The sequence below is a fragment of the Equus przewalskii genome, chromosome 1 (assembly GCF_037783145.1).
Source record: "Equus przewalskii isolate Varuska chromosome 1, EquPr2, whole genome shotgun sequence".
Taxonomy (NCBI): Eukaryota; Metazoa; Chordata; class Mammalia; order Perissodactyla; family Equidae; genus Equus; species Equus przewalskii.
The window spans coordinates 21,349,695-21,370,267 of NC_091831.1; the positions used below are offsets into that span (position 1 = coordinate 21,349,695).

Consider the following 20,573-nt stretch of genomic DNA (forward strand, 5'->3'; position numbering starts at 1 on the left):
TTAGAGTTAGGTTTTCATCTTGCTTAATCCATTGCTTGCCTTAATGCAAATTGTGAGCACTAAATTTTTTTATTCTGTTTTATTAATACATACAGTATACTTCTTGACACATTGGTTTTAATAACATTATGTCGGTATTGCTCTTAAGTTTCTAAAAAATGTTTCTACCTCCTCGCTTGCCAGTTGGGGGAAACTTATCCTATAAAAATCACGTAACGCCTAACTGCAGAAAAAGTGAGTTCATAACCCGAGGTTCAAACAGTAGCCTTGTTTGAGGAGGTAGCAATCTTAAATGCTGGTTAATGTACTGCCTAGACATCAACATCCTCAGGCCCAGTTTCAGGCAACTTGAAACAAAGAGGTTCAAAGTTCATTGTATATCAGGGAGTTTTACCATTTCCAACTAAGCTTTAACTAGAGCCAACTTTTAAAAAAAGTAAATGTAAAGAATATGGTGGTGATTCAGATCAGTTTGACAGGCAAAAGCTCAACTGAGATCTAAATTCAGTATAAAGACATAACTATGTGTCAAAGCCTATACATCTTTTACAATAATAGTTCAGCTTTGGCATAGTTAAAAACTAGTCTACACTATCATCCTAAGAAGAAAATTTATAGGAATGGTAAGCCTTTTAATATCAAAGATGGGTTTCATCCATTTTATGCCTTTTAATATAAAAATGCTACTACTTTTTGGATTATGCTACACAACACTGAAAGCCACATTGATTCTTTAAGGTTTCTAGGATACTCTAAATTGAATTGCTCCTTCAGCATAGTAAGTAATGTCCTAGAAACTTGAAAGAGTTTATTACCGCAGCTTTTCAAAGATACCGAACAGTTTAAGGAAACAAGAGACTCTGATTCTCATTATCTATGTTATCATTTAAGTCTTTAGGGAAAGTTAAACAGTACTTTCTTAACACTGAAATATGTTTTCAACTGCCCAATTCACTTAATTTTGAACTTTATTTTGACACCTGTCCAGATATAAAAGATCAACATTATTAAAATACAGGTGAAATAAATAAACAAAAAGTCCACAAACCTTTTTTTCTCCAACATTTTCAGTTAATTTTCAATTAGGTTGTTGTTCTATGCATACTGTTGGTACTCAAATATTTATTGCGTGAAGCCAGGTGAATAATTTCTAACTTTACCTAAAAAGAAGGATATCCCCCAAGTTACACGCATGTGTGTCCATAACTACCTACTGCTAGAAGAAAAAAAATAACTAAATTCATCTAATTATTATATATAAGAGATAAACTTTCTTTCAAGACACAATGAAAGACTTCTAACCTCTATGATTTAGAGAAAATTCTTAATATATACAACCCATTAGAGTAAAAATTTGAGATTGTCTTGGCTTTTGACCAAGAGAATTTAGTCACTGGTAGAACCAGAAAGGCTTTATAACAATCTCATCTATAAATACTCTGGCATGGACCCCAAGATCAAATGATGAAACATTAACATAGAAGATATGAAATAAAGTATTAGGGCACTCATTTTGAATCTCAATGACATGACACAGTCTATGAACACAATTAATTTCAAATAGGGTGTCTAAGATTAAAAGGAAGAATAGCACTCTTGATTAAATATTTAAAATTTTTTCTATTCAAACTCTACATATTTAATATTTCCAAAGGAATCTGAAACAGCACTGAATATTAATTATAGCAAAAAAAATTAGTGTTTATTTAGTGTGAGAAACAGATTAGTCACCTGTGTCTTCAATACAGCTTGAGCCTTCTTAATTCAACATATGCTTGGTTTTTTCGGGTTTTTTTGCGGGGGAGTGCTGAGGAAGATTCGCCCTGAGCTAACACCAGTGCCAATCTCCCTCTATTTTTCAGTACATGAGCCACCAGCACAGAATGGCTGCTAACAGAGCAGTGTAGGTCCATACCCGGGAACCAAACCCAGGCCAGAGAAGTGAAGCACACTGAACTTAAGCACTAGGCCACCAGGGCTGGCCCAACGCATGCTTGTTTTTGAACAATTTGTCCTAACATTACATTTCACTAAATTGTCAACAAAGGACATATCAGCTCTCTACAATAATTCTAAACATTACTTAACATAGCTCCTAATTTAGGTTACAATTAATTTGCTTTACCTATCAACTACGCTGATGAGGCAGCAACACAGTTCCTCTAAACATGTGAGTGACACAGTATAAGCCACAAGTTACATCTTTTTACGTAAGGCTAATTTTAAGAGGCAACTCAGGTGGAATTTAGAACAAACGGAAGTTAAAATCCATCTCAGGTTGATATGGTATTGGTAAGGAGATGATCCGGCCCATTGATTTAGCTCAGAACCAGAGTATCTCCAACGGGTGTTAGTGCCTATTGGGCCAGTGGGAACCCTACACACCTGGCAAGCTTAAAAAAACAAGAAAGACTTTAATATCTTCAGTAATTAAAAAGATAACATACTCCAGCCCAAATTCTAGCATTGTACCTAAGCATATGTTGTGTAAATCAAAAGAGAATCCTCTTCCAAAGTCAAAAGGTGATTCTACTCAATGCAGATTAATCACCACCCTTCAGATTTAAATACAACCTCTTGATAGTATTAACACAGGAGGGTGTGGCTAAACAAGACACATGCACACCTGTAGTCTTGGGGATACTGTGAAGACCTTTCATTAATTTGAAACTACTACCATAAGTGTAACAGCAGCAGGGCCCACTAGTTACATGGGCTCACTCTTGAGCCAGACTCTGGGTTCAGAACCAGCCTGTGCCACCTAGCAGCTCTACGCCTTGGGCAAAATACTTAACCTCTCTACGTCTGTTTAGTCATTGGGTTGTCATGAAGATTAGGTAAATTAAATCATATAAAACTCTGTGCCTGGCATAGAGGTTGAGCAAATAAATATTGGCTGTTACAAATACTTGCTGAGTCTTCACTTGCTGGGTAGCATGACACAACTGTCTTCAAAAAATTTCATTTTATATAATGATGATGATAAACACACAAAGCACTTACTGAGTACCAGACTATACTCTAAGCACTTTACATGCAACAACTCAGTTAAGGTTCTGATATTATCACTCCCCAACATGCTACAAATTCAATTTGTTCAGAGTTGGGGGTCTATGCTTTTATGTGATTTCTTCCCTCAATAGAAGTGCTTCTCATACCCCGATGATATGTATAAGTGCTGCCCAGAACTGTTAACTGTTTTGAGATAGGCGAGTTTAAACAGCTAATAATCTATATTTCCTTGGGTGTGACAAAAACACTCACACATGATAAACCTACTTCAGGAAGCCTCACAACCTCAGAAGTTGGGCTCCACCCTGTAACTAGTTTTAGGATTGTGTGTAGGAGGTGGGCTGATGCTGATGCTATGTCCTCAAAGTCTCAAATGACATTCTGGTTTCACAAAGATCAAATCCACACTTTAAACATCATTAAGCAAAACTCACATTCATCCCAGTATAACATTATTAAAAAGGGGTCAGAAATAGCAAAGTGTACAATATAACTTTCTCATTCATTTTCAGAACATAAAACTTATATTCTGAAAATATAATCCTTCTATTGTGCAAAATATTTCCCAGGTATCATATGCTCACCTATGTCATATGTCAAATGTTTACCAACAAACATTTCCTGATATCATACATGTAAAAAGCTGCAACATACTGAATGCCTCATAACCATCTCAAGAACTCTTAAATTATGTTTAACAGTCAAAATGGATACAACCCCATCCCCCTTTTTTTGGTTTAAAAGCAACGATTACCAACATGCCAGCACTTGAGATCTATTTTACAAGTTAGCACAGAGGGAACTCTTTGCAAAGATGAAGAGTTAAACGTAGCAACAGTGGCCATTTTTTTCTGGTCTTTCCTCTGCAAAGTTAATCTGCTCAATTTAAGCAAAGGAAAATGAGTTACAATACAATTATAATACAATTGAGACCTAGATATAAAATCTTTATGCATATGCTCCAAAAGTAATTTAACCCTATAAATGAGTCAGTCTCATACCCTAATTACATAAACTTTTTTAATAGTCAAGCATCTTAACTTAAAAACGACAAATTACGCTGTACTCTTATTGTCTTTAACATCACCCTCATTAGAAGTCTTCTAAAGGCAAAATTAGGATGTATTCGGCATGATGTAGACGCACTCCATTCCAAGAAAAGCAACCATTTCATACCGCTAAATCTAAAATGTCGTGTAATTGAACATAAACGTGCACACACGTTTATGTAGCTGGTTCCAACTCCCAGAATCTTATCAACTCCACCAAATTTACATATAATCCCCACTCAAAGCCTCTTGCTTGAGTTAAATTCCATTTCTCTCCATACTACTCTAAGCAGGTTAATTGAAACAGCACATGTGCCAAAGAAATTAGTGGTTTTACTTACGTTCCCCTTTTAAACAGGCACCTACTTGCAATTAAATCTCTGCAACAAAAAAAGTTCACCTGAGGCCATTCATGCTGTTTTAATAGAGGCCTAGCTTATTCTTCCTATCTCTGTGGTCTTGCCTCAGCTATATTAGCATACCTCCAAAGAGGATGGACGTGCCCCAAACAGCAGCAAAGAGGACCTGCCGCCAACTCTGCTTGTCACCCCGGGCAGGAAGCGCAACCTAACGTGTATACGTTTGTAGGGGTGGGGTGTGTGTGTCTGGTGTGTGTGTTGGGGGGATGGGGACGCGCATTACGGGAGAAAGGTGGTTGAACACTTTCGACTCGTAACAAAAGTTTTTTTAAATGAGGAAAATAAAACAAACCGCGCTCCCTCCCTTCCGTCCACCTTTCCAAGCGCGGGAACCTCCCAGCCTCCTGGAGCGCACCTTCAGAGCTTAAGGGCCCCGGATCTGCGAAGCCTCAGCTAGCTCGACGCTTTTAGCACTGCCCGCCCTCCCGGGGAAACCGGCGGCGCCCCCCGCGAGTCCACTCCCCTCGGACCAGCCCAAGCCTCCCATTCTCGCCTCTGGCGGGGTCTGGGGAGGGTGGGTTCACCTGGGGCCGCAAGGGCAGCCAATAGGAAGTCCCCTCGGCCCCGCAAGACCCCCTGGAACGGTCCCCGCAGCCCAGCCCGCGCGGGCGCCCGCCGTCCCCGCTGGGAGGAGGGGCGGAACGGCGGCGCCTTCTCTCCCCTCAGGATTACCTCGCAGCGCGCAGCCGGCTTTGTGCCGCCCTTCCTCCTTCTCCGCGGCCGCGGGGGCTGCAGGGCCGCCCGAACCGCCGCCGCCGCCTCTTAAGCTCCGAAAGGCTCCAGAGGAGAGAGCAGAAGGGGAGCGGGCGTGAGGAGGGAGGGACCTGGGGCCGAGCCCTGTGGAGCAGGAAGCGGCGACACCTGGGTCGCCGATGCCTCTAGCTCTCGCTCTCAGTTCTTGAAAAGATACTTTAAACCCCTTTCCGTCCCCTCCCGCCCCCGGCCCTGGCGACCGTTACGGGCAGGCGGCTCGCGCTCTGGCGGGACTGGCCGAACGAGCCCCGAGCGTCCCCCCGGCCCCGCCTCCTAAAGCCCCGCCCTTAGGCCCCCAAGCGCCCCCCCTGGCTCCACCCCCTACAGGCCCGCCCCTCGCAGCCCCCGAGCGCCTCTGGTCCCGCCTCTCGAGCCCCCAAGCGTCCTGGCCACGCCCCTCGGAATCACAGGACGCTCTTCGCCCAGCCTCCTCGAGGCCCCGCCCCTCGCGGCCCCACGCTACCCTCGGAGCCTCGGCCCCGCCCCCTGCGGCCCCCTCCCCGCCCGCTAGCACCCAGCGTATGAAGACCGGGCCCCGGGGGTCCACTGGTCGCGCCTCGGGGAGGGCCTGCCGCAGGGTGGCCGCCTGGCACCTTTTCAACGTCCTTCTCCAGCTATGCATCTCCGATCCGCGGCGTCCCATGAGGGTCGGAGGGGGAAACGACCCCGACGGAAACCCGACTGCGGGGGGGAGGAGGGGCTCCTCGGAAATGTCGCCTGCCCTAACCTGAGCGAGCCCCCCGCTCCCGAAGCTGAGGCACCGCTTTTGGGGGCAGCCTCTGCCTCCCACACTGGCTGCTGGGTCTTTAGGGGGAGGCCGCTACTAAGCTTCAACCTCCGCACGCCCCCCATAGGAGGGGCCTGGATATTCTTCTTAAAGCGTTTGCTTGTGGGGGCGCCTCCTACGCCTTCTTATCTCCGCAGAGGGACAGGGCAGGGGCTCTCTCAGTCTTGCTCCACTGGGACCCGTCGAGGGTCTCCACCCCTACTTTGGCCTCTGGGCTTGTGACCTTATGAGAGCCGATCTCTCAGGATTGAAAAGTCAAGGCGCCACCAGCCTTCAAAATGAATCCAGGCAGAGTAAACTTTGCAACACGCAATTGCAGGGATGTGGATCCATCCACAGGTGACACTGGGCCGCCCACCCCCGCCGCCCAGACGCGTTTCTCACCCCAACCTATTCTCGAAATAGACCTCCCAGTAACGCAAATCTTTCTCTGCCACCCACGACTTGCACATCCCTCCCGCACACATGTCCTCCACGGCACGAATCCCCTCGCAAGCACACCCCTCCGAGCGCCATTCTGGTTATTCATGGTCCCCTGGGTCAACCTCACCCTAATACACACAGCAAACTTCACTCCCCACCCTTATCTGCCTTCGTTTCCAAGGCACTGGCGACAGTCCACTTCATTTCCTTCCTCCTCTGCAGACTCTTCTCTTCCCCCTCAAATACTTCACGCCATCCCCCTCATCTTCATCTCCTCCCTCTTCCCTAAAAATGTGCTAATTAAAATGTAGTTTCCTCTTCCCACATATGAAGTGTGGAAAATGAATCTTGTCTTGGCACAAACTGTGATTCGTTTATCCTCGTTTTCTCTCCCCACTGGACTAAGGCGATAGAAATTTCAGTCTACCACCATCTCCCATCTGTTCAAAATCTAGCCATGCCTTATGATTTTTAAATACCCCTAAAGGATCTGGGGAAGGCTTCCTGGTTTTGGGGAGAAAATATTTAGAAAATGCTCAGCCTGTCGTTTTATTTGGCATTTTAAAATATCTGCAGTATTCGAGAGAGATATTGGGAGTGGCTGGATGTTTTCTTGCATTTAAAAAGCAAAAAATGACAAGCTTTGCATGCATCGTTAGCTTTTTTATGAATAGCAGAAAAAAAAGTATGTTAAGCGCACATATCAGACAATAGTCTCTGCTGTACAGGGCATTTGCCAGTCACAAATCTAGACCCCCCACCCCCCCAAAGGAAGACAAATTAACATAATCCGTTTTAGGCATGTCTGATGAGCAATCTTTTCCACGATCATTCCCTTTCCCACAGTTTCCGGACAACATGGATAAAAGATCTGCTTACCCGCTGAAGATCCAAGGCTTTCTTGTGTCCAGGGTAGTAGACGTGTGTGTCTTCTAGGTGTGGATTCTGCAGTGCTGCACAGAAACCCACTGCAGCCTCAGACCGGCGGCGGTGGACGCGGCGGCGGCCGCGGCGGCGGCGGCGGCGGCGGCTGCAGCAGCAGCAGCTTCTCCCAAAGCTGAGTAGTAAAGTGTGTGACTTCGAGACTCCACAATTACCATTAGGCGCTTGCTTCTAACAGAAGAGGCGGAATCTTTCTTAAAGGAATGGGTTTTGTTTTTCCTCTCCACTGTTGCTTCATAAGAGGCAGAAAGGGTGGAAGCAGGGAGTTTTTTTGGACTGAGTAAAGCGGTACAGCTGTGGGAGGTCAAGGTTAAAATTAACTGGGTGATCCGATTCAGTGTGAGTCAATGAAATGCTAGAAGCATTGGTTTTAAAGAGCCCTGCTAACTTCAAACATTGGGGTCCAAGGCAAAAATAAAGCGGTGTGCCTTCAAGTTGATTGGTATTTTGTGTTCGTATTTAATTTTCAATCGTTGCACTAAAATGATAACTACATGAAAGAAGATTATTTAGTATTTAATACAAGAATGTGAAAGGAATAATATAATAAAACTTATTTATGTGACTAGGAGCAATGGAGTCAAGTCCTACTAACACTTATAAGCATACCTGGAATTTGAGTGAATGTCAGTATTAGAAAATATATTATTGATAGGGGTCAATATGTACTCATGTTATAAAAATCACAATGTTACTTATAGAAAAATCAAAAAAATAATATCTAAAATAATTTAGAAAATAATAGCAGAATACTATACTATTTCAGTGGCAATTCAAAGTTTAGAAAAATTCAAAAACTTCTAAGTAGATTAATTTACCTCAAATGCATGTGAATCTACCATTTAGACTATTAAAATCTGATGTGTGCACACATGAGGAACTTGAGAGTCTGCATTATAACTTTACATTTTATTTTATTTTATTTTTATTTATTTATTTATTTGAGGAAGATTAGCCCTGAGCTAACTACTGCCAGTCCTCCTCTTTTTCTGAGGAAGCTTGGCCCTGAGGTAAGATCCGTGCCTATCTTCCTCTGCTTTATATGTGGGATGCCTACCACAGCATGGCGTGTCAAGCAGTGCAATGTCCCCAACCGGGATCCGAAACAGCGAACCCCAGGCCGCCAAGAAGCCGAACATGGGAACTTAACCACTGTGCCAGCGGGCCAGCACCTAAATTTTATTTTTTTTTAAGATTTTATTTTTTCCTTTTTCTCCCCAAAGCCCCCCGGTACATAGTTGTATATTCTTCGTTGTGGGTCCTTCTAGTTGTGGCATGTGGGATGCCTCCTCAGCGTGGCTTGATGAGCAGTGCCATGTCCGCGCCCAGGATTCGAACCAACGAAACACTGGGCTGCCTGCAGCAGAGCGCGCGAACTTAACCACTCCGCCACGGGGCCAGCCCCCCTAAACTTTATTTTTAATAATATTCTTTCATGTAAGCGCTGAGCATCTGTGATTTTTTTCTTCATAGGTAAATGAAGAGGTGTGGTCTCAAAATATGAATAAAGAAAAATACAGAAAATATTCTGCAACTGATTTTCTTTGCCCAGCCTTTGTTAACTACCTCTGTGATCTTGAGCAAGTAAGTAACCTTTCTGAGCCATAGTTCCCTATTTTGTAAAATGAGAAAGTTGGATTGAAATTTTCCTTTAGCGTTCAAAAATACTATGGTTTTATGATATTTATACATTTATATTTTTTGTTATTTAATGCATGTATGTCTCCCTCTCAATTACTTTTCCTGAAATCTTGGATTAAAGATAAATTTTTATTTTAAATATATAACTAGAGTTTGTGATTTACCACTATTCGGAAATTATTTTGCAAATAAAATAATCATTTTTGTAAAGTGAATAAACTTAACTTTATCTGATTTATGATTTTGTAGATAACTGTGACCAATTTTCCTGAAGCAGTAGCCTACTATGTGGCTAAGGATATGGATTGACTGGAGTGCATAACGTATGTTTAATAGCAACAAAAACATTTTAAAACTGGAGCATCGTTGGATGGTAGAATTGGAACAGAGTTTAGAGCTCACCAACTCCAACCCTGAAATTTCACAAGCAGAAAAAACGGAAACCCACAGAAGCAGAATGGGGACACAGAGACAGAGCTAGGGTTAACTCTGAGTCTTCATTATTCATACACACACAAGGCAAATAAATAACACATGTGGGTTTCACATACGCATGTGGGGGCTACAGGACCTGTCACAACAAAAAAAGGTTGTTTCACTCAGTGACACTATTTGTGTACATGTAGTATAAACTAAAGAAATATATCAAACAAGTACTTATAGTGTGGGTAAACATTAGCACAAATTTTTCCTTCGGGTTTGGAGGTGTTTATGCTAGAAAGTAAAGAAATTTGTCCAGGGACATATTTAAAAAAAAGAAAAGTAACCTCCAAGGAGACTCACAACATTCCTTTGCAAACTCTTGCTTATCTTCCACCCAATTGACAGGGCCTTCAACTCTGTCACTTGTTTCCTTGCACCCATTGGTGCCTCTGTTCCCTTTTGTCTACATCCTCAAGCATGCCTGCCAAGAGGAAAAGTTCATTTTGGAGCCAGACAGGGGAAAGTATTGTACAGAGACCTAATTCTGGCCTTCAGAGATGCTTTTTGGAAGTTGCTTCTTGGGCTGGACACTAAGATTTTCCCTTAAATCCTGATCTGGTGTTCCTAATAAGGAAGCTGGCACTAACCTAAGCCCATTTTCCCTAGTTTCAAGGGGATATTACAGTTAAAGTCTGTTATGTTAGATGACATAGCAAACTTGGTGTTTTGTCTACCTGGCGGGACAATTTATTACCTAGATTGAAAATTTTTTAAAAAGCCTCCCTCAGGGAGAGAATTGAAGAAAATTCATTGCCCAGTTTCTTCATCTGTTTTTGTTTATCTTGCTCTTCTGCAAAGAAGGCATATCATTTCATCTACCAGGTGGTAATGGACAATGAAAAAATGGCAATTATCTGTATAATTCAAAGCAACCCCCCCCAAATTAAAAGCATTTCTTTGTACCTTCCTGAAAGCACTGAGCACAGTCTCTTATATAAAGGCACTCAATAGATACTTTAAAAAATGAATACACGAATTAATGAATGAATAGCCCCCAAAATATCCAGAAACTGATTACAAAGTGTTTTTGTTTGTTTGTAATTTGCATTGTCTAAAACAACTGACTCCATTCTCTACCTCCCTTTTCTAACACAGTCATGATCTAAGAGAAACAATCTCTTTTCTGTAGAGCTCTTTAGGCATGCCTGATTTGTATTCTCTGATTAAATTGTAGCCACAAATCTCCACATGAACTCTGGGCAGATCAAGCAGTAGCTGAGACACTGTTTGCCAAGAAAACACAAGCTGAAGTTTCAAAATTCTGGTGCTCTGCTTCCAGTGGTGACACCAACTGGTTAGGTGACCTAAAACAAGTTTTTTGACATGCTTGTGCCTCAGTTCATCCATCTTTTAAGTGGTGGTGGTGGATTATAATACCTGCTTTACCTACTTCACAAGTGGTTGTGAAGTTCAAATGAGGTAATAAACATAAAAATGCTTTGAACTTTTCAAAGCACTATCTAAATATAAGATATTATTATAGTCAGATGTATTTAAAATCAATTATCTAGTTCAAGGGACTTTACCCTAAATAACCTGTTTTACTGCTTATTGTTTCAAAAAGCAAACAGGTTTCTCTTTCTCTCCCTGTGTGTGTTTGGGCACACACGACACACACACACACACACACACACACACACACCCTGCTGCTCCCAATTTAACAACTCAGCTCTGAGGCTTTTCCCATGGGTTGGGAAATATGCATCGTCAGTATGAAGAGCTAAGAATTTGTATACAGAGTCCTTCTCCATCTCTTCCCCCAAATTTACCTTTTTAAAGCTCTGGGACAGAAAAGTAAACTCATTCAAGCACAACAGCCTTTTCATACTACGTAATGTCATGTATCTAATCAGTGGGGTTAGATGAGCCATTCATTTGAAACTTGGCCATGCTACATACATTTTGCTCACCCTTTTATGCCAAGCCTGTCTGGAAAGTACTTGGGGAACAGAACAGGAAGGACTGACATGGAACTCATGCTAATGAGTTCTCCATTCCCTAAGGAGACATAATCAGGGCAACACTCAAGGATTCATCAACATATTTTATTAGCACTATGTGACCTATATGGTTTATTTTAAAGGAATTTCCTCAGCTAAATATCTGAGAGGTCCTTATACAACTGTTTAAGTAATCAGGCCTGATAAATTTCTGCAACATTAAAGGAATATCACCCTTAGGGTCCTCCTCTTTTTTTTTTTCTTAAAGATGTTTATCCTCATTTATTCATTTTTCATTTAGCGAGTCTTTTAAATCATTGTAGCTAAATAAATAACTGCTAATAAAGAAACAACTGCTTGGGGCTGGCCCCGTGGCCAAGTGGTTAAGTTCGCGCGCTCCCGCTGCAAGTGGCCCAGTGTTTCGTTGGTTCGAATCCTGGGCGCGGACATGGCACTGCTCATCAAACCACGCTGAGGCAGCGTCCCACATGCCACAACTAGAAGGACCCACAACGAAGACTACACAACTATGTACTACGGGGCTTTGGGGAGAAAAAGGAAAAAAATAAAATCTTTAAAAAAATTAAAAATAAAAGAAACAACTGCTATAAATAAGATACTCTGAATTAGAGGCCCACTCATAGGTAGAACATAAAAACGCATACAAAATCATTTTAAGAGTTATCAGTTTCTCTATAGACAAACTGTAAAATGAATACAAAGTATGCAAGTGCTATATGAAACCTAAAATACGTCAGTTTACCTATATACCTTTTCATCACATGGTCATATACCTTAAGATTTCAGCTGCTAGTCTTTAATATATGTATATATCTAAATTACATGATCTTGAAACCAGCTGTTTTACTCCTCATGGCACTATTTCTAGAATGTGATCAGGAACTACCTGCAACAGAATTACTTGGGGTGTTTCCTAAAACGCTAATTCCTGGGCCTTCTCCTTGAATTAGAATCTTTTAAGAGAGCCCTGGATTGAGGATTTTTTAAGCACCCCAAGTGATTCTCATGTACACCACAATGTGGACGCTGCTGTCCCACGGAAACAATGCAGTGTTTTTAGAATCTCAGAGACAAGAAGAGTGCAACGCAGGTGGCTCCTTTTTCATTATGTGAGAGAGATTCAGAGGACTAACCCTGTCTCTACTATTTCTATGGTATAACCTTGGGCAAAATACTTAACCTCTCTGGGTCCTAGTATCCTCATCTGTAAGATAAAACCCCTTTGAGGATTAAATGATATAACCCATGGAGAGCTTATACTCTAAGGCCTGACACAGAATGGGACTTAAGTTCATTCCTTCTCTCCTTGTTCAAAAATGAGTTTCCAGGTGCTTTCTTCTTGTCCAGCATCCTTAGTATGCTCAGTAGAGGAATATGAACTAGCAATCTAATAATAGCTAATATTTTGTATTCTTATAATATGCCAGTACTGAGTGCTTCATATGCATTATTTCACTTCATACCTATAATGATCCTTAAATCCTTCATTTTAGAGATGAAGGACTGAGGCTTAGAGAGCATAAGTATCTTGCCCAGGATCTCAGAGTAAAGAATTAGCAGAGCTGGGAGTCAAACCCAGATTTTCTGACTCCAAAGCCATATGTTTGGTATACTCTCTAAGTGCTTAGATTCCAACATGTGAGCCAGTCTCTTGGAAGGAATAAGCAACTGCAAAAATGGAGATTATAAACATGCCAGAAATACACACAAATGAATGCCATCATTTCCCTATCTTAGGGGACTTTGCTAGTTGCCTAAAAGAGAATGTGGCACATAGTAGGTGTTCAAAAGTATTTATTGATTGAACGCAAGGCAGAGCTTTCACCAGCTGACATATCTAAACCCAAGTTTTAAATTGCAAACCAAATTGATCTGATTTTCCAGATCAGCTTATATTCTGACATAACGCAAGTCACTAAATTTCAGAGCTACAGATCATCGTATCATTTGCAACAAATAGTTCTTAGGCGCTTGCTATGAATCATGAACTAGTCTGGCACTGAGAAGATTATTAAAAAAGCCTTAAGATGTAGCCTATGCCCTAAACATCTGGTTGGGAAATAAAACACAAATGTATGAAGCAATTGGATTGCAAAATCACCACATATGAGATAATAAGTGTGAAGCTCCTAGTAAATGGTAAACGTTCAATAAATATCTACCTTATAATCAATAATATTATTTTCTATTTTAATAATTATTATTTTATTAACAATAAGAAGAAATAGTAGTTGTTATAGCTACCGTTTAATGAGTGATTATGTGCCAAGCATTGTGGTTGGCATTTTATATATATTATCTTTAATTATCTTATCAATCCTGTTGAATAGTTTAATAGTTATTAAAACTATTTTTCAAATGAAGAAACTAAGGCTCAAAGAGGTTAAATAACTTTCCCAAGCCACACATTTAATAAGTACACCAGAGTCAGGGTAAATAGTATATACAAAGAGTCCAAAAGGAGTCAGGGAAGAGAGAGGTCAACTTCTGCTGGAGAAAACAAAGATGACATCTCTGAGTAGGAAGAGCAAAATTGTGATGAGGAAAGACAGAGAAGGTCTTTGATGATGGAAGTGGCAGAAGCAAAAGTATCTATGTGAGTTTCTGAGACAGGTCCCTCAGCACTTTGCTCAGGGCTGTGCTCATGGTGAGTGGATGACCTAGGTCTCTTCAATGAACAGAGACAGCAAAGTATGAGGTGTGTTGGTAGAAAAGCAAGTAGACCTTTTTGCATGGAATGCAGAGTTTGTGAACGGCAAAGTTAGAATTTATATAGTTCCCAAACCCATAACTCTGAAAATTCAGCTTTCATTTACTGATAGCTTGTTTAAGTAGCCCCACCTCCAGTTACTTTCCATTAATTCACTTACTTATTTTCATTCACTGAGACAACGGTATTTATTGAACTGCTACCATGTGCCAGCCACTGTTCTGGGTGCTAGCGACAGCGCAGTGAATAAAACCGACAAAAATCCTCACACTCATGAGGCTTTTATTGTACTGGGAAAACACAGATGTTAACATATATAAACAAACAATAAATAAGATTATTTCAGATGCTAAGAGCTATGAAGAAAATAAAACAGCCCATTGACAGTGACTAGGGTGGGGGTGAGGTGCTACTTTAGTTAGGATGGACAAAGAAGGCCTCTTTGAGGAGGTGACATTTGAGCTGAGATCTGAATGATCTGAAGTCATTAGCTGGAGAGAAAAGCAAGTTCAAAGGTCATGAGGCAGGGACAAGCTTGGTATGTCTGAGGGCCTAACAGAAGGGCATGGTGGTTGAGCACTGAAAGCAAGGGACAGAGAGGCCCTCGATTTGCTAGAGAGCAGGGTGGGGGCTAAATCAGGGAGGTCTGGTAGATCAGGGTGAGACCTTGATTTGGGGAGGTTTTAAGCAAAGGAGGGGGAGGGTCTCATTTCTATTTTTGAAATTTTATTCTGGCTGCTGTGTGGAGAATGAGCTCTAGAGAGATGGGGTCAGAGACAGAGAAGCCAGTCAGGAAGCCATTAAAGTCATCCATCACAGCTCTTGCTGTGGGCGTGGCTGTGGAAAGGAGAAGTGAATGGACTTGGGGTATATTTTGGAGGGAGAGCTGACATGACTTACTGACAGAGTACACATGGAAGGTAAGGGAAAGGAGAGAAAGAGTGAAATCAACCTAGAATGATCTCCAGGCCTTTGGTCTGAACATCTGGGTGAAAGGGGACACAATTATCTGAGACAGAGAAGACTTGAGAAGAAATAGAATGGCAGGTAGAAGTGAACACTTCTGTTTGGTCATATTAAGCTTGAGATTACTTTCTTTTTTTTCTCCAGAGTACTTAGTCCACTCTATCTTGCTAATTTATGTTTTTGTACTTGTTCATCAATTTCTTCCCCCTAAGAATCTTCAAAAGAGCAAGAAACTTTGTTTGTCTTGTTCATTGTTGTATCCCCAGAGTCTAGAACACCGACTGGCACAGAGTGTGTGCTCAAAAAATATTGAGATTTGCTGTGTCTGATTCAGTGGGTCTCAAACTTAAGTGTACATCAAAAGCACCTGGGCAAATTATTCAGTTTAGAATCAGCTGCCACCCAAACTCCTCCCCACCAGAACTCTGCTTTAGTGGGTCTGGGGTTGCACTCAGGAAACTGCATTTTTAGCGGGCACTGTAGATGGGCAGTGGTCTACAGTCTAAACCACTGGTTTAGATCTATTAGTGTTCATTCAAATATTTACCTTAGAAGCCACATTTCAGCACCATCCCAAAAGACTGCAAAGTGTGGCTTTAAGAATTCTAGTAGCTTCAAATACAGTCAAATCATCAGGTGTTGATTTAAAAGCTTTTGAGAGAAAACCATTGAAAGAATCCTGGCATCCCTCCTATCTCATTTGACACATGCTATCATTGGAGACCAGGAAGAGGTCTCTTAGAAGGATGCTTAATGTGAAGAAAGATGGCTACCTAAGTGCTGGGACAGTCCCCCTCTTTCCACATCTCCAAAGTGTATGTGTCCCGCACGTGTTTATAGGTGTGTGAAATTCTTTACTTGCTGATTATAGTAAATGTAAATGTCTGTTCTAGTTTGAGCAGCATTCCTTTTCTTGTAAGAGTGCTTCAGTATTCCTTTGTGGATTCTTTTTTCACCCCATGGCTGCAGTCTTGGTGTTCCGCTCTCCCAGTGAATGAGGTTGGCCCCTAGCTGGACCAAACATTTGTTCTCTCCCTAGCATTTGAATCTTGATGGGGTGACACAAAGACTTAAGAAGATCAGAGTTCATCTTGAGGGAGGTCCCTGAGGAGTATGTGATTAGATACTGCTGAAAGGATCTCACAGAACTGACTTGGCTCCTGTCCTTTCCAAGATCTGATTCTTCATCTTTTCCTTCAGTTCTATGAGCTGTGAACCTTATTCTTCCAATAAGTCCCTGTTTTGCTTAAGTTAATTGGAGTGGTCTCAGTTGCTTGCAATATAATCTATGACATAGCAATAAAAACCTTGCAATCTATAATTAGAGGTAAAGCTTTCAAAACAAATCCTTCCTGGGAGCAGTAACACAGTAACCTAAGTTTTCACGAAAGTGTAAATGTCTGATAGCAAAGCCTGAACAGCACACTTCATCAGGCAGAGGAGAGTGAAAGGGCTCCATTCCATGCCTTGACATCAATTTCACCACTGAGGTAGGAAGTAAAAGGGTGACTGGGACATGACACATAAATCCCACTTCACAAATTTGACCTGAGTTTACACATGAGATAAATACCTTGATGAAAACTCTCAACACTTATTTCATAGTTTCTACTTAGCACTCCCAGCTCCTGAATTTCTATCTTCAGACAAAACGTTCAGGGTAAGCCTTTCCAAAGCAGGGCGTAATTACTGGGACACATAAACCTAAGACATCAATTTATGAGCATGAGAACTCATAATATTAAATTTAGTTCTCATTTCCTTCTGTGGCCCCTAGGGGAAAAAAGAACATCCTGTCCTTTTAATCATTTGGGTTAAATCCTAGTCATTTGTTGACCTCTTCCTTCCCCCCATTTTAAAAAAGACCTATAACTCTTTAAGACTCTGAGAAATTAGTGACTTAATCCATGCCTTATAGGCGATATTCTTTGAACAAGACCAGTTTCTCACAATCTCATTCATAGTGATTACTGAAATTAAGTCACAACAGATAGTACACTGAGTGTGAACCACACCCAGGGAGAGATAAGGAGCACGTTATAGTTTAACAGGAGTAATAAAAATGAAATCTAATCATTTGCAGATCATATGCAGTATAAATGGAGATCGACTGTAAAAACCAGTCTAGTTAATTTTTAAATTTTTTATTCTTAATGTGGTTGCTATTTGTGAAAATTAAACAACAAAATGTGGATATAAATCTATATAGAGTTTGCATGGCCAATCATTTTCATTTCAAATGTGAGGGGGTCATTCTCATCAATAAAATATAAAACAGTATTACTAACATTTGCTGAGCTCTTACTGGGTGCCTGGCACTGTTCAAAGTGCTTTATCATGTAAATATCTCATTTAATCTTTACAACAGCCCTGTGTGGTATTATCCTATTTTCTCTGTTTAGGAACAAGGAAACTGAGGCACTGAGAAATTAAGTAATTTGCCCAAAGAGCTGGTAAATGGCTGAGGTTGGGTTTTTAATCCAGGTGATAAAATGGCTCGAGAATCTGGGCTCTCAACCCATTCTCCTACCACCTTCCAACATTGCTTGGAAAATTAATGAAACAGCACTTGGGTTTTCTTTCTGCCTGGTCTTGAGGCCCTTCTAATGCTCACTTTGAATGTTTAAAACTGCATTTTGAAAAACACCTGAACCAGGTAATCAAAATAAATAAGCTTTCCTGAAACCAAATTGCTTGGACGTTAATTGTTAACTAAACAGTGAGCCTTTCGAGCAGCCTTAACAGAAATTTACTCACCCAGATTTTACATTAAGTAAAGTAGTAAGAATTTAGGGATCTAATCTGAGTCAAGTCTCCAAATGCATGAGCAAGTCCGTTGGTTTTCAAATTCCCTTGAAGGATTTATACTTTGTTCCACTGGATTTGGGATGGGAGCATGAGTGGAACCCACGGAAAAGCGGGTTCTTTTTCTGACAGGTGGTTTTTACTTTGCCAAGGAGGAAATTGAAAGACTAGTCTGGGACTGGCATCCCGGAGCAACCTGTGTATGGAGAGAGAATGGCACATGCCTCAAACAGCCTGTTCTCAAACATTCAGGGACTCCTCAAATACCGTGTGGATTTTCTGAGCCAGTCTCCCCGCGATCTGGCTGTGACACAATAGGCTTCAGCCCAGAAGGTGGGCGTTTCTTGAAGACTCTTCTTAGTCTTTTTTCTTTTTCTTTTCTGTGAAATGGAGTGTAGAATTGATCCAACCCTGACTGCTTTTCAAAAGATTGCCAGTTTTTTAGGATATACCTCTGGTTGGGCTTGGCTTTTGTATTTTCTGGGAGTACGCCAGCCCCTTTTCTCTCATGCCATTAGTTTTTTATATACAACATTAATACTTTTGTCACTGGATTAGGAATCCAAGGCATAAAAAGAAAAGAGAATGTAGGGTGACACCAAATGATGCTGCCCCTTGTGCCTTTGCTCTTAGAAGAGACCGTAAGGGAAAGCAAAGGCATGACTCTCCCTGGCCCTCATCATGTGTTTGTTGTAGGGTTTCAAGGTATGGAACCCAGGTTAGCCAAAGTCACAAACTAATGAGAAAAGGGATTCAAAATTATGTAGACGCAGTGCTAGGAAGTCTTCCATCTTGGAAGTAGGTGTGTTCTAGAGGAAAGGTCAGTGGAAGAGTCACCACAATGCTTGGGTTCTGCACTAGTTAGCTATGAACTTGAGCAAATGTCTCAAAAGATAGTGACCTTCTGTTTCCCTACCTATAAAATGGATGTGGGAGACAAATTACATGTTTGTAGACTTGGAAGGGGACTTGGAAGTCGTTTGATCCAGCCTCTGATCCACCACCGGAATTTTGTTTACAATATTCCTGACAGATAACCAATCACCCAACCTCTGATGAAAGAGCATTCATTATTTCTTTAAGCTCCTTATCCTGAGCTAAATTCTCTAACTCAGGACCTCCATTCATTGGTTTTGCTTCTTTCCTATGAAGTTCTGAGTTAGCAACGTGGATGGCAAGAGAGATAATATAGTACAGTGGAAAGAGAATCAGGTGAATCTGAATCTGGACTCTATCTCAAGCACTTAACTAGCTGTGAAATCTTCACCAAATTGTGTCAGTTCGATCAGGCTCAGTTTCCTTATCTGTCTAATGGAGAAATTGTGACCTACCCCGCAAGTTTGTTAGGAGAGTTAGAAATAATTTATGTAAAATGCTTTCATGTAGAGATTGCTTAATGAAAAGACTGTTAAGAGGATTCTTTTTCTTAGAGTATAATAAAATCGATATTTTTGAGGCCTGAGGAGTTTATGGCATGATTTCAGTTTCTTGTTACAATGATTTTTTTCTGAAATTTTCTTATCTTTTCCCATTGTTCCTGTCCTAAATAATTGCTTCCTATATACTTCCCTGCATTTCCCTTCCCAATAAATTCACATATTCTTTTGCTTGTACAATTAGAAAAGGAGGAGGAAGCTTGCACATGAACTGAATGAAGTAGGTGACTGCATGCTGACCAATTAGGAAAAAGTCCACAGTGGAGATTGATTTTACTCTTTACCCTGAAGCATGAGAAGCTTCTGAGTTTTGCTACAAAGAAATCATTTGCTTCTGAAATAAAGGATAGTTTGGGTAGGAGCTGAAATGTGCACTGAGAGGAGAGATTTTGGCAATTCAGAGAACATGTTAACTTTACTGGAGTGAAAGGAATTCTGTGAGTTTAGGAATGAGGTAACCCACAGCTGCCGATCTCACAGTCAGCTGGAACCTCATAGAAAGTTTCCTTAGGAACGGAAGCTTGAAAGTGTCTCCTCTTGAATTGACCGTAACTTTCAAAAATTAAACATGTGACCCTTTGATCAAGCCAAATCTACTTAAGAGAAGCTACTTTATAAAAATCCTTGTATGAGCAGTTAAACAAGATAGCTACAGGGATGTTCACTGCCATGTGATTTGCAATAGCAACAAAAGAAACAACTATCTAAATCTTTTAATAGAAGAATAATAAAAACAATTAAAATGGATCCATAAAATAGAACACTATGCAGCCTTAATGGAACATGCTGCTGACTTTGATATGCTAACCTGGCATACGTCTGTGATACATTGTTTAGGAAGAAAGTAGGATGTAGAACAATGTGCGAAGGTAATGCCATATTTGTCTATATATATGCATATATATTTGTGTGTGCATATATAGATATACATATGTTGTATGTATGTAGAAAAAAGTTTGTAAATCTATACACGAAACTGTGAATGTTAACAGTATTTTCTTTAGAGAAGTGGCATGAGAAGGGGAGGGATGCTTTGATTTTTTTACTTTAAATGCTTGTGTATTTGAATGCTTTTACATGTGTAAATATTATTTGTATAATTTTTAAGAACAATGAAATGAGAATATCTAAGTTCAGAAACACACGTTTAAGCACTTAGTTACCTTTTCCTAAATTCACACTTGGA

General features: G+C 40.9%; 1 protein-coding gene and 1 long non-coding RNA gene across 44 annotated transcripts in view; one reads left to right on the top strand and one right to left on the bottom strand.

Moving 5' to 3' along the window:
• ADD3 (adducin 3) overlaps positions 1 to 20,573 on the bottom strand; it is a 185,873-nt gene that overhangs the window by 130,824 nt on the left and 34,476 nt on the right. For 4 of the 43 annotated variants that reach the window (XM_070633354.1, XM_070633339.1, XM_070633140.1 and 1 more), the window contains one exon: positions 7,323 to 7,679. The gene's annotated coding sequence lies outside the window, so the exon portion shown is untranslated. Of the gene's footprint in view, positions 1 to 1,048; positions 1,161 to 4,402; positions 4,938 to 5,152; positions 5,658 to 5,826; positions 6,066 to 6,601; positions 6,746 to 7,322; positions 7,876 to 20,573 lie in introns of those variants that run through there. The other 39 variants (XM_070633266.1, XM_070633383.1, XM_070633183.1 and 36 more) reach the window with 29 other exon arrangements.
• LOC139085538 (uncharacterized) lies at positions 8,840 to 12,061 on the top strand. Its single transcript, XR_011543897.1, has 2 exons — positions 8,840 to 8,969; positions 9,276 to 12,061. It is a non-coding gene; the product is annotated as an uncharacterized lncRNA (long non-coding RNA).